At 37.5% G+C, this 15,000-nt stretch overlaps 1 long non-coding RNA gene across 3 annotated transcripts in view; it reads right to left on the bottom strand.

The window, feature by feature from the left end:
• The window catches only part of LOC141384236 (uncharacterized), a 98,673-nt gene that overhangs the window by 17,796 nt on the left and 65,877 nt on the right, over positions 1 to 15,000 (bottom strand). Inside the window, exons 3-4 of one of the 3 annotated variants that reach the window (XR_012405294.1) lie at positions 4,664 to 4,822; positions 2,502 to 3,241 (exon numbers count right to left, since the gene is read on the bottom strand). This is a non-coding gene — a long non-coding RNA (uncharacterized lncRNA). Of the gene's footprint in view, positions 1 to 2,501; positions 3,242 to 4,663; positions 4,823 to 15,000 lie in introns of those variants that run through there. The other 2 variants (XR_012405297.1, XR_012405303.1) reach the window with 2 other exon arrangements.

Below are 15,000 nucleotides of genomic sequence, written 5' to 3'. Positions count from 1 at the left end.
GACCGCGATTTACGTGGCCGGAGGTACGTAAAGGCAGCGTTTGGTTTTTTTCGAGCGAACGCCGCGGGGCTGTGTGGCGCCGCTCCGCCCCTCCTCTTCGCGCTCGCCGGCTGACGGCTCGCCTCCGAGTGGAGGGCTTTCCCGACGCAATCAGTTTGTCCGCCTAGCTCACAGCGTTGCATCGGCGGAGCGGAGGCCCCAGAGGAGGAGTCGGAGCCGGCCGCGGTGGACGACGACCGGGATCGAGTCCGGGGAACAGCCGGTTCTGGAAATCAGGTAAGACGAAAAACGGAATCCGGAAAATAAGGGCGAGAACGAGGCGGGATCCGAAAACGCGGTCGAAATCGAAGACGAGGGCTTTTGCTTTTTTTTTTTTTTTCTTTTCCTAATCCGGTGGCTTTTCGCCCGAGACGCGAAAAAGCGCGCACAGTGGCCTCTCGCGGATCCGCGAAAACAAAAAAACGTTCAAATACGTACCTCCCGGGACGTAAATCGCAGTCCGCAGAAACGTCCGCGGGGCTACGTTTCCACAATGAGCCCGGGTTGGTATGTATATATATATATGTATGTGTGTGTGTGTGTGTATATATATATACATATATATATATATATATATATATATATATATATATATATATATATATATATATATATATATATAAATTTATTGTGAGATTATGTATTTTTCTAGACTTTTTAATTGATTTAATCTTAATTTTTTTTGGTTTTATTAATTTAGTCATAATTAATTAATTAATTAAAAACTCAGATATTTGTTTAAACATTTCAAAAAAAAAAAAATATATATATATATATATATATATATATATATATATATATATATATATATATATATATATATATTGCCAAATTAGGGTGACATGGTGGCTCTGTGGTTATCACTGTGGTCTCACAGCAAGAAGGTCCTGGCTGTGCCAGTTGTCATTTATGTGTGGAGTTTGCATGTTCTCCCCGTGTTGGCGTGGGTTTCCTCCGGGTCCAAACACATGTGCAATAGGGGAATTGATTATCTAAATTGGCTTTCAAGAGTTGACACTTAGCTGATGATTGATTATAAAGTGTGTTTGGTATGCTGTCCCGGGAGAGAGCCCTGAGCTCATAAGATCCTCGAGCCCGGGGCTCCCATCCAATTTGCAAGTAAAAAGGGGAGTTTGAGCTGAGGTAAATCTGAAAAACTCCCCTGCTGTAGTAGCTAATGAACAGATAGTTCATAAGAGATAACGACTTAAGTTGCATGTTTTTTGATGGAGGGACCACCATGCCACCCATCTAGGAAAGGAGGAGGAGTAGGGGTGGAAGGGGGGATTCTTAAAAATGAAGATGGCTGTTATATTGGGAATCGTCAGACTGGTGAATCATGAATAATTCGGGACCAGCCGCAAGCAATCATACACACGTGATCCTCTCTAATATAGTTTAGACATAAACTTCACTTTGTGTGTGTGTGTGAGAGAGAGAGAATGAGTGTGTATGGGTGTTTCCCAGTACTGGGTTGCAGCTGGAAGTTAATCCTCTGTGTAAAACATATGCTGGAATAGTTGGTGGTTCATTCCTCTGTGGCGACTCCTAAATAAAAGGACCTAGCTGAAGGAAAATTAATTAATAAATATTACCAGATAAAAAATGTAAAATACAGACTAAAGGACTGCATTGTAAAGAGTATTAGATATTAAATCTAAATTCTTTCAGTGTCACAAATTACACGCATATATATATATATATATATATATATATATATATATATATATATATAGGGCGAGGCAGTGGCGCAGTAGAAGCGAGAAGGTTGCTGGGTCGCTGATTCGTACCTCGGCTCAGTTGGTGTTTTTGTGTGGAGTTTGCATGTTCTCCCTGCCTTCGCATGGGTTTCCTCCGAGTGCTCCAGGTTTCCCCCACAGTCCAAACACATGTGGTACAGGTGAATTGGGTAGGTTAAATTGTCCATAGTGTATGAGTGTGTGTGTGAATGTGTGTGTGGATGTTTCCCAGAGATGGGTTGCGGCTGGAAGGGCATCCGCTGCGTAAAAACTTGCTGAATAAGTTGGCGGTTCATTCCGCTGTGGCGACCCTGGATTAATAAAGGGACTAAGCCGACAAGAAAATGAATGAATATATATATATATATATATATATATATATATATATATATATATATATATATATATATATATATATATATAAATACACACACACACACACATAAAGCACTTAAATACCTTTTCAACACATTTTGATCTACATCTACATTTGTTTATTAAGCATATATTGAGTTAATATTGAGATTAATTTGTTTTTTAAAGGTTTTCTCTAAACCTTTCCACAGAGCCACAGACACTCTCATCCAGCCGCTGGAGCTCAGTTTGAAAACCTTAGCTTTAGACTATTTACGATCTCCAGGCCACTTGACACATTAATATAGTTTTTGTGCTGTATAATAAATCAGCGCCGCCCACCCGGACAATCAAGTCAACAATCGCAAGTCAAGTATGTTTGTGACATTTATTGCTTATTACATTATGAAAGAGCCTTTATATCATCATCTCTGTCTGCAGTGTTTGCCCAGTGATTAATCTGTCGTCTTCTGATACCATCAAGGCTTTGCATCAATATTGCATTTCTCCATCTCACAAACGCGGAGCTGTAAATACACACATCGAGACAGGAAGGTCACCGTGTCCACGGTGTGACTTTACACATCATTTGAGCACTTAAGGAAATCAGGCGCACAATTAGCCGTTCAGCGTCAGATCTGTTACCTATAGCTGCTAGTAATGGAGAAAAGTCAATCACACTTCTGGACCGCAAATGAATCAAAGGTGACATGACTAGGCATCATTATCCTGCAGAAAGATCCTGTGATCTGCTGAGACGGGGCACTTGTGTGTGTGTGTGTGTGTGTGTGTGTGTGTGTGTGTGTGTGTGTGTGTGTGTGTGTGTGATGGGGGTCGTATGGCATTTTAATTACAGAAGCTCAAACCTCTCAAATGAGAAATCGCAGCACTTTGTTTGGATAGTAAAGGTCTGGGAAATAAATGAGAAGAGCCCACATGATGTTCCTTAGGTTTGCTCTAAAAATAAAGGTCCTTTAATGCTGCGTATCAGCCGTTTAACGTCAGTCAGCGTCTTCAGTGTTCACAAAACATTTGGGGCGCAGTGTGGCGCAAGACGCGGCGCAATAGTCTTTTGGTACTCCAGCGCAGAGTTGCGCCTCGCTTACACACTGCTTAATACACACAAGAGAGCAATAGGCAAATATCTTTACATATGAAAAATGTAAATATTAAGGATATATATAGGATATAGTAAGAATAGATATAGGATATAAATATAAAGGATTAAAATATTACAAAACATATTATTTTCTAGCCTACATAAATATGAAAAACCACTGCTTTTATGTCTTCTTCATCTCGGGAGGCTTTTTCAGTTCATTCATAACAATTTGCTTTTGTATAATGTTATTATTATTAGCAGTATTATTTATTTTATCCATATTTATATTTGTTTTATTAAAAACAAGCTTAGATTTGCCCACCTGTCAGGTTTTAGACCATATGGGGCATGGCAGGTGTATTTGGAAATAACTCAGTATTTTGACCACACTTGGCCATTATTGTTCATTTATTCGTTTGCTGGAAATTAGAACTGAATTTAGAAATAGTTTTGAAACAAATCTTTGCGCTTAACAAACGAAATTAATTATTTATAGACTAACTGATGTCTGTGCATAAAGGTTTCCCTATCCAAGAGCGAAAGCGAAAGTAGATCATTTATCTTTCATTCTCATGCAGTAGATGCTCTGTTTAACAGTTTTCTGTTAATAAACTGTTAACTGTTTGCTTGTGAAATGCTCATTTTTTCCACTTAGACTTACTTTGCGTCCTGTAAATAGCGAATGCGCTCTTGGCGCGACGCAGCTGCTCTTAAAGGGAATGTGAGTTGAGACTCTAATTGGTTTATTCTCAAAACACACCTATAACTCATTAAGAAAATAAACTCAACCTATTTAGACCATGTGCCTTGGCGCAAGGCAGATTCCCCGTCCTTAAATTAGCAAAAAAACGCGTCCTGACACGCCCTGAAAGCGTTTGCGCCCTGCGTTTTGCGCTCTGCGCATGGACCGTCAAAATAGAGCCCTTGATCTCAGCACTAATGGCCCATTTCATTGTATATATACAATGTACAACTGGAAGATTTTAGTTTTTTATAATCTCAAAAAGTTCCTTTATTACCCAACATGCTTGTAATTTTAAAGATTCCTCCTAAATTAGCAAGCTGAGCTACTTTCAGCCTTGTGAATATGGTCGCACATTTCACTTTTAATTTCAACAGTTTACAAAAACAACTTTTTATTATTTTGTCCTCATAATATTTTAGTCAACAGTAAAATTCTGCATCTTTTTCAGCCTCTTCTGTGTCAGCGTGATGAGATTAACCCTTTGCATATGCATATATTAGCGCTGGTTATTTTCAGAGGGCTGTTGCTGTTATTCTGCACAGTTTGCATCAGATGCAGATTCCACCAGAACTACTGAATCCAACTTCACGTGGATATTAAGCATCGCTGTTTATCTAGCAATATGAAACAAGAGATGCAATCATTCCCTTAAGATTTCACATGGCTTTTGGAGGTTTTTCTTACCTCTAGAAAATAATGCTGGCCCGCTGGTGGGCTGCTTTGACCCAGTTGGATGGTGGTGGGCAATTTGGTGGAAAAAGCCCGGTTGATAACAGTGTCATTTCAGAGTCCTGCTGTGTGCCGGTCATCTTTATGTGCTGCTCGTCTCTGGAATCACATCACCTGTTACACAAAAGAATTCAATTTTGTTGTATTTGTGAAGAGCACTGCAGAGAAGACGTGCTTGCAAAGCAGTGCTACAACTGATTCAGATGCATCTGATCTGATATTTTTAACCATTTATGTGGTAACTCATTGACATTACAGTATATACAGATGTGGATACAATTGTTGGTACCCTTCTACTGAAGACAGAAAAAACTACAGTGGTCACTGAAATAATTAGAAACTGAAAAATGTCATGTTTAATCAATAAAAGACTGAAAATCAGATATTGCATTTGAATTGTGGCTCAACAGGAGCATAAAAAAAGCTAACTAATGAAAGTGTCTTGGGCAACATTGAAGTTAATTTACAATTTTGTTCACGTCTGGTTTGTTTTTTAAATCATAAAAGTACAAAAGTCTTGTAATAACCCAGAGATTTTTTTTTCTAATAAGTATTTCAATGAGTGCCCTATAAAGGGTAAAAGCAACACAGACTCATTGTGGATATGTACCCCTGTCTAGATTTCTGGAGAGTGTGAATTTGGCTGCATTTCATCTTTAAAACGAACACTGAAATTAATAAAAGAAATAAATAAGCAACAGGCTGAATATGTGATGGAATCACACGGCCATGACAGCTTTTGTTTTTCTTGATTGCTTTTGAAAACACTATGAGTTGGGTTTAGGGATGATGGTGGGTGAGTCAGTCGGACCACAGCAAGCTGGCCTGGTCAGCTGAAGTGTATATTGTACCCTCTGGTGTATTTGCGCTAAATACTAAAAACTAAATAACACAATGTTGAATTTGTCCATATCTAAACCAACATTGGGTTTAAACACCTCAGGATTTTTTGAGTGTGTTAAAAGGTTTTTGACAACAATAAAAAGTAATGTTTCTATAATATTCTTAAGATACGTTTGATATAATAAACTCTAAAAAAAATAAAAATAATAATAAATAAAGCAAAAGTTGGGTTGGTTTAACCAAACATGAAGTCAGTTTGGAAAAAAACTAATATTTAACTGTATAATTAAAAAAAAAATTAAATAAACTAAATATGTTTGGCATAACCCATTTTTAAAAAAAGAAGCAAAAGTTGGGTCTAAACAGCCCAACTTTTGCTTCTTTTTTTTTTTTGAAATGGGTTATACTAAACTTATTTCATTCAGTGGAAAATCAACAAATATAGAAGAGACTAATTTGGAATAGAGTCATTTAAATTTCACACAGAAATAAAAAATTGAAAATTAAAAAAACTCATGTTGGGTTATTATTATGTCGATATTTGAACCAATGTTGGGTTAAAACAACCCAGTATTTTTAGATGATGTGTTAAAAAGTTTTGGAGAACATTCAAAGGTAACATTTACATAACATTTTCAAGATATGTATAACATTCTAAAAAAATGCAAAAGCTGGGTTGTTTTAACCCAACATGGGACCAGTTTAGAAGAAACTAATACGTAATAGTGTAATTTAAATGTAATAAAATTTTAACTGAATAAAAAATGTTTAATATAACACATTCTTTAAAAAAAAGGAAACAAAAGCTGGGTTGCTTTAACCCAACATGTGGTCAATAATAAAAGATCAGCATTTGGAATAGTGTCATTTAAATTGAATACAAAAAATTAATAAAAATAAATTCATTCATTCATTTTCTTTTCAGATTAGTCCCTTTATTAATATGGGGTCGCCACAGCAGAATGAACCGCCAACTTATCCAGCATATGTTTTACGCAGCAGATGCCCCTCCCATCACTGGGAAACATGCATTCACACTCATTCACACACACAATCATACACTACGGCCGATTTTAGCTTACCCAATTTAGCTATACCACGTTTTTGGACATGTGGGGGAAACCGGAGCACCCGGAGGAAATCCATGCCAACATGGGGAGAACATGCAAACTCCACACAGAAACACCAACTGACCCAGCCGGGTAAAAATAAATAAATAAATAAATAAATAAATAAAATAATCTCATGTTGGTAATCTCAACCTAGTATAAAAAAAAAAGCAAAAGCTGGGTTGTTTTAACCCAACATGGGGTCAAATATGAAAGAGTGTAATATGGAATAATGTAATTTAAATTAAATACAAAATACCTCAATTTGTCAATATTTTTTTGAGTTTTTGTTAAAAAGTATCAGACAAAACATTTAAAATTAATATTTCCATCATATATTCAGGATACACTTCATATAATACACTGAAAAAAAAAAGTTGGGTTGTTTTAACCCAACGTTGGGTCAGTATGGAACAGATTAACATGAAATAACAGATTTTAAAGGTAATGTAAAAACAAATTAACATAATGTTGAATTTTTCATATTTGAACCAAAGTTGGGTTTAAACAACCCAGTATGTTTTAGAGAGTGTTAAAAATATTCTGACAATATTCCATATTTTCTGACATTATTCCATATTTTCAAGATATTTTTGATTTAATACACTCCATAAACAAAACACAAACAAACAAAAAAACAAGCAAAAGCTGGGTTGTTTTAACTCAACATGGGGTCAATATGGAGGAAACTAATATGTAGTGGTGTAATTTTAGCTGAATAAAATTTAAAACAAACAAAATAATAAAGCACATTCTTAAAAAGAAGAAGTAAACGCTGGGTTGTTTATGGATTGTATATGGAATAGTGTCATTTAAACTGAATGCAAAAATAAAATACCACAATGTTGGGTTTGTCCAGGTGGTTCATTCCGCTGTGGCGACCCCAGATTAATAAAGGGACTAAACTGAAAAGAAAATGAATGAATATCTGAACCAATCTTGGGTTTAAACAACCCAGGATCTTTTAGAGTGTGTGTTAAAAGTTTCTGACAATATTCCATATTTTCCGATATTATTCCATATTTTCAAGATATGTTTGATTTAATACACTCCATAAACAAAACACACACACACACACACACACAAAAAACAAGCAAAACAAAACAAAACAAAACAAAAGCTGGGTTGTTTTAACTCAACATGGGGTCAATATGGAGGAAACTAATATGTAGTAGTGTAATTTTAGCTGAATAAAATTTAAAACAAACTAAATAATAAAGCACATTCTTAAAAAGAAGAAGTAAACGCTGGGTTGTTTATGGATTGTATATGGAATAGTATCATTTAAACTAAATGCAAAAATAAAATACCACAATGTTGGGTTTGTCCAGGTGGTTCATTCCGCTGTGGAGACACCTGATTAATAAAGGGACTAAACTGAAAAGAAAATGAATGAATATCTGAACCAATCTTGGGTTTAAACAACCCAGGATCTTTTAGAGTGTGTGTTAAAAGTTTCTAAAAGCATTCGTTTCCATATTTTAAAGATATGCTTGATATAACACATTCTTTAAAAAAATAAGCAACAGCTGGGTTGTTTTAACCCAATATGTGGTCCAATATGAAAGAGTGTAATATGGAGGTGTCATTTAAATTGCATACAAAAAACAACAAACAAAACAAAAACAAACCCAATGTTGGGTTTGCACATATTTGAACCAATGTAAATACCAACCAGTATTTTTTAGTGATGGTGTGTGTTAAAAGGTTTCAAAAATAAACACTCAAAAACTTCAAAAGCTGGGTCGTTTTAACCCAGCATGTGGTCAAATATGCCATTTAAATTAAATACAAAAAAAATATATATCTCAATTTTTTAATATTTGATCCAAAATTAAGTTGAAACAACCCAGCATTTGTTTAGAGTGTGTGTTAAAAAGTTTTAGAGAACATTGAGAAATGCAGATTATGATTAGCCGGCGCACTGTCTGCTCTGCAGTGCATTTCAATGAAGTCTGTTTGTGAGTTCAGCCATTGGCCATCAGCATACTAATATTTCAAAGGTCTGAAAACTTGAAATGCAGTATATAACATCATTACAGGTCACCAAACAATAGATTCTGGAGGACGCAGACAATTGAAACACTCTGAAGCAGACAGAACTTGTCTCAGAGAAACAAAAGCTGATGCTTTAATTGGCGCCAGGATAAAAAGCTCCATCAGAAAGCGTCGCTAAAACACAGACGGTGGCTCTTTGAGCACAGGTCAAATCCCTTTCATGAGCTCATCACAACAGCCTTCAGCCCAGTGTGTTTTAACTCACAGGTAAATGGAGGATTAGCATATTTCAGCGAGTGTTATGCAATGTTTTCTGAAGCGCAATACAGCCGTGCATTAACGCCAATATTTTCTCATCTCGGAGTTTCTGTAAATATTGTGTTATTCAGACAAAGCGATCCCTGCTGCGAGAGGAAAGCCTGGCTCTTTTTATTTGTTTTTCACTTGCAGATTTTTCTCTGAACTTTGTGTGTGTGTGTGTTTTTTGGCTTTGAGGTGTAAATGCAGCACTTAAATCATCTGAAGTATACGCTGCTATCATTTGTAATTGGACGTTGTCAGAATAAGTCATTGGAAAGCTCCAAACTCGGCTCGCGTGCGTGTGCCGCTGTACTTTCAACTCTGGAATGAAAAATTGTTTTGTTTTCCTTATTTCGACTGCCTACGTTTTTATTGTGCAAACACTCGACACATTTGCATAAGACGGCTGGCGTGTCACGACTCTATGAAATATTAATGCATTTGTCCGGAGTTCAGCCAGAAAAAATAAAAAATGCAAACTTTCTTTTGCATATGTTGACAACAGTGCATGCATTATAGACCATGTGAGTTTTGAAGAATGAAACTAGAGAAGATTACTGCATAATTAATGGGAATATTAGGAAGGTTTTCTAAAAGTTATGGCATCGTTAATACGATGTTTGTTTAAAGTTATCTGATGTTTAATAATGTTCAGTTGAAGATACAATTATTCTTTTATATATATATATATATATATATATATATATATATATATATATATATATATATATATATATATATATATATATATATATTATTATTTTCCAAGTGATGTTAAACAGCGCAAGCAAAAGGTTTCCTAATACATTTCTCTTCTGGAGAAAGTCTACATTTTAGACTTTTCAAGAGTCTAATCTGATAGGAATATATACACTTACCGGCCACTTTATTAGGTACACCTGCCCAACTGCTCGTTAACGCAACTTTCTAATCAGCCAATCACATGGCAGCAGCTCAATGCATTGCTCACTCTTTATTTTGATAGTCTGTTTGTTGATTTCAAGTTACATTGCATCTACATGCCAACTAATTCTTTTTAGATTATAAGTAGACTGTTAGGTTGGGGTTAGGGTAAGTTGACATGTACTTGCAAGGTTTCTTTTATTCAGTTAAATGTCTGTTGAAGGAGCAGTGTCAGCAGATAATAAGCAGACAGTCTATTAACTCTCAAATGGACCATCAAAATAAAGTGTTACCAATGCATTTCGGCATGTAGACATGGTCAAGACGATCTGCTGCAGTATAAAGCGAGCATCAGAATGGGGAAGAAAGGGGATTTAAGTGACTTTAAACATGGCATGGGCTGCTCTGAGTATTTCAGAAACTGCTGATCTACTGGGAATTTCACGCACAACCATCTCTAGGGATTACAGAGAATGGTCTTATGAAGAGGAAATATCCAGTGTGTGGCAGATCTGTGGGCGCAAATGCCTTGTTTATGCCAGAGGTCAGAGGAGAATGGCCAGACTGGTTCCAGCTGATAGAAAGGCGACAGTAACTCAAATAAGCACTCGTTACAACCGAGCTCTGCAGAAGAGCATCTCTGAACACACAACACGTCCAACCTTGAGGCGGATGGGCTACAGCAGCAGAAGAGCACACCGGGTGCCGCTCCTGTCAGCTAAGAACAGGAAACTGAGGCTACAATTCACACAGACTCACCAAAACTGGACAGTAGAAGATTGGAGAAACGTTGCCTGCTCTGATGAGTCTCCATTTCTGCTCACACATTCAGATGGTCGGGTCAGAATTTGGCGTCAACGACATGAAAGCATGGATCCATCCTGCCTTGTATCAGCGGTTCAGGCTGGTGGTGGTGGTGTAATATGTGGTGGAGATTTTCTTGGCACACTTTGGGTCCATTAGTACCAATTGAGCATCAACGCCACAGCCTACCTGAGTATTGCTGCTGACCATGTCCATCCCTTTATGAGCACAGTGTCTCCATCTTCTGATGGCTACTTCCAGCAGGATAACGCACCATAATGTCATAAAGCCTGAATCTTCTCAGACTGGTCTCTTGAACATGACGATGAGTTCACTGTACTCAAATGGCCTCCACAGTCACCAGAGCTCAATCCAATAGAGCAGCTTTGGGATGTGGTGGAACGGGAGATTGGCATCATGGATGTGCAGCCGACAAATCTGCAGCAACTGTGTGATGCTATCACGTCAATAAGGAGCAAAATCTCTGAGGAATATTTCTAGTAGCTTGTTGAATCTATGACATGAAGGATTAAGGCAGTTCTGAAGGCAAAAAGGGTCCAACCCGGTACTAGTAAGGTGTACCTAATAAAGTGGCCAGTGAGTGTATATTATATATATTTTTTTGTAAAAACTGCTAAGGTCAACATTGATAGCCCATAAGAAATACATATATTTAAATTGTCTACAGAACAAAGCACTGTTATCCAATAACTTGCCTAATTAACCTAATTTGCATAATTAACATAGTTATGCCTATTAGAAAAGCCTTTAAATTGCACAAGAAACATGTATGGTGACCTTTTTCTCTTCAAGGCTAGGCAAGTTTATTTTCATAGTGCATCTCATTCATTGATTGATTTTTCTTCAGCTTAGCCTCTTATTTATTAGAGGTCACCACGGCGGAATGAACCGCCAACTATTCCAGCATATGTTTTACACAATGGAGGCCCTTCCAGTACTGGGAAACACCCATACACACTCATTCACACACAACAGCCAATTTAGCTAATCAATTCCCCTATAGCGCAGGTGTTTGGACTGTGGGGGAAACCGGAGCACCCGAAGGAAACCCACACCAACACGGAGAGAACATGCAAACTCCACACAGAAACGCCAACTGGCCCAGCCGGGAATCGAACCAGTGACCTTTTGCTGTGAGGCCAGAGTGCTAACCACTGAGCCACCCTCATGTTTAAATACTTTTCAAAAATGTTGGCGGTCTCCATTCCTCCAGCAGTGTGTGTGTGTGAAGTTGTGAGACTGTAATCAGAGTCTGCTACAGCAGAAGTGAAGCTCAGGGGAGCAGAATGAGTGAGCAGATCTCCTGTGAGTGATAAGAGCCAGCGCTCGGCCGCTCCGTTCATTCGGGAAGCGGAGGAAAAACCGTCTCTCTGGTGGCTGAAAAATACACAACAATTTGTGGTTTGACTGTCCTATAAGTCAGCCGGAGGGAATCTGCCGAAGGTGTGTCAGATTGAACAAACACACACACACACACACACACACAAACACACACACACACACACACACACACACACACACATACACACGCACACACATACACGCATACACACGCACACACATACACACACACACACACACGCACACGCACACACACAGACACACACACACACAGCCCTCCAATCCTTCATCAGAGAGTAATAATAATGGCACTGATTCTATCAACTTTTGTGAGCCGCTCCAATCTGTCTTCAAGGACACAACATTCATCCTACACCTTTCCCAAACCCTCTGTGAGTGTGTGTGTGTGTTTTGCTTGTGTATGTGAGTGTTTATGTGTGTTTGTATGTGTATTTGAATGTGTGTGTGCATGCATGTGTGTTTGTGTGTGTATTTGTCTGTGTGTGTGTGTTTAAGTGTGTGCGTGTGTGTTTAGTTGTAATGTAATGTCTCTGTATACGTGTGTGTGTGTGTTTGTGTATATGTATGTTTCTTTTGTGTTTACGTGTGTATTTGTCCTCATGAGTTTGTATGTGTATTTATCTGTGTGTGTGTGTGTGTGTGTGTATGTGTATTTGTCCTCATGTGTTTGTATGTGTGTTTGTGTTTATCTCAACTTGTTTTTGTGTGCGCATATGTGTGTGTGTGTGTGTGTTAGTGTTTGTTTATATGTGTGTGCATGTATGTGTCTTTTGTGTTTGTATGTGTATTTATCTGTGTGTGTGTGTGTGTGTGTATTTGTCCTCATGTGTTTGTGTATTTGTCTGTGTGTGCGCGCATGTGTGTTTGTTTGTGTTTATGTGTGTTTATCTCAACTTGTGTTTGTGTGCACGTGTGTGTGTGTGTGTGTATTTGTTTGTCTATGTTGATGTGTGTATGTGTGTGGTTACCTTAGCTTGTGTTTCTGTGTTGTTTGTGTTTATGTGTTTGCATATTTTCTTGTGTTGTGTGTGTGTGTTACGTGTCTGTGGATTCATGTGTAGCCTTATGTGTGTGTGTGTGTCTGTTGATTTGTTTGTGCTGTTTGTTCGCGTAATTGTGTGTTTGTGTGTGTGTCCTTGTTTTGAGTGTGTGTTTGTGTACTTGTGTGTATGCATGCTTTGTATGTGTCTGTGTGTGTATTTGAGTTTAAGTATGTGTATTTATGTGTCATTGTGTGTGTGTTTGTATGTGTGAGTGTGTTTTCAAACTTGAGTGTGTGTCTGTTTATCTATTTTTGTATAATTGTGTGTGTGTGTGTGTGTGTGTGTGTGTGATGGATTCACTCTGCTGTCTTTCCTCCCTTCACTAATAACAGCAGACGGAGGATTTCAACTCCACTACTTGGAAAGCAAAATCAATGGGTGTCGTGTGTTCACTAATGAATCGATGCATGCTGGGAAGGATCTCCCATGCAGAGGTAAACACACACACACACACACACACACACACACACACACACACACACACACACACACACACACACACACACACACACACACACAATTCTGAGATCAGTTTTTGCTGCATGTCTGTTTCAGATACTATTAAACTGTTTGGGAAATCAGCACTCACACACCAGCAAGACAGTTACTGGAAACTACCCATAAGCCAGTTAACAGCATGCTCAAGCGCTTCCCTATTCAGTTAGTAAACATCATCTCTGATTATTCTTTAAACATGTGCACTTTTAAATAATCTGTGGTCATGTAAACATTATGCAAAACATTAGGGAAGAGTAGGGCTGCATGGTGGTTAGCACTGTGGCATCACAGCAAGAAAGTCGCTGGTTCGAGTCCCACCTGGCTCAGTTGGAGTTTCTGTGTGGATGTTCTGGGCGTGGGTTTCCTCCAGGTGCTCCGGTTTTATGGAGTTAATCTAGGGCAGGGGTCACCAAACTTGTTCCTGGAGGGCCGGTGTCCTGCAGATTTTAGCTCCAACCCTAATCAAACACACCTGAACAGCTAATCAAGCTCTTACTAGGTATACTTGAAACACCCAGGCAGGTGTGTTGAGGGAATTTAGAGCTAAACCCTGCAGGGCAACGGACCTCAAGGAACGAGACTGGTGCCCCCTGACCGAGGACCAAATATACTTGAATAATAAAAGAAAGTTGTACAAAATCAAACTCAAAAATAAATTGTCAGCGCCAGTAGCCTAGTGGTTGAGTGTGCCGACATATAGCACCACGGTTCTCACGGTGACTCCCAGCTTGAGGGCCTTTGCTGACTCTTCCCCTCTCGCTGCTTCCAATACTTTCCTGTCTGCAACCTCTACTGTCCTTTCCATATGAAGGTGAAAAACCTCTAAAAAAATAATTATATATATATATGTATAGTAATTAATTAATAAATAGAAATCTCCAAAAATCTCCAAGTGAAAATTACTTTTTGAAAAAAAAAATAGATTTGCTGTCAAAAATAAAGAACTGCAATAGGGAAAATTAAGTTTTGAGAAATAAAAATGAAATTTGTTAAAATATATAATTGTTTGGGTAATTGGGCAAGTTATGGTATAACAATGTTTTGTTCTGTAGACTATTGAAAAATAAATTAGCTTAAAGGGGCTAATAATTTTGTCCTTAAAATAGAGTTTAAAAAATTAATAACTGCTTTTATTCTAGCCAAAATAAAATAAATAAGACTTTCTCCAGAAGAAAAAATATTATTAGACATACTATGAACATTTCTATGCCCTGTTAAACATAATTTGGGAAATATAAAAAAAAAAAAAAAAAAATCAAACAGGAGCTAATAATTCTGACTTCAACTGTATGTATGTATATATATATATATATATATATATATATATATATATATATATATATATATATATATATATATATATATATATATATATGTATATATATATATATATATATATATATATATATAT

Source organism: Danio rerio, chromosome 1 (assembly GCF_049306965.1).
Source record: "Danio rerio strain Tuebingen ecotype United States chromosome 1, GRCz12tu, whole genome shotgun sequence".
Lineage (NCBI taxonomy): Eukaryota > Metazoa > Chordata > Actinopteri > Cypriniformes > Danionidae > Danio > Danio rerio.
This window is presented reverse-complemented; position numbering and strand designations above follow the sequence as displayed.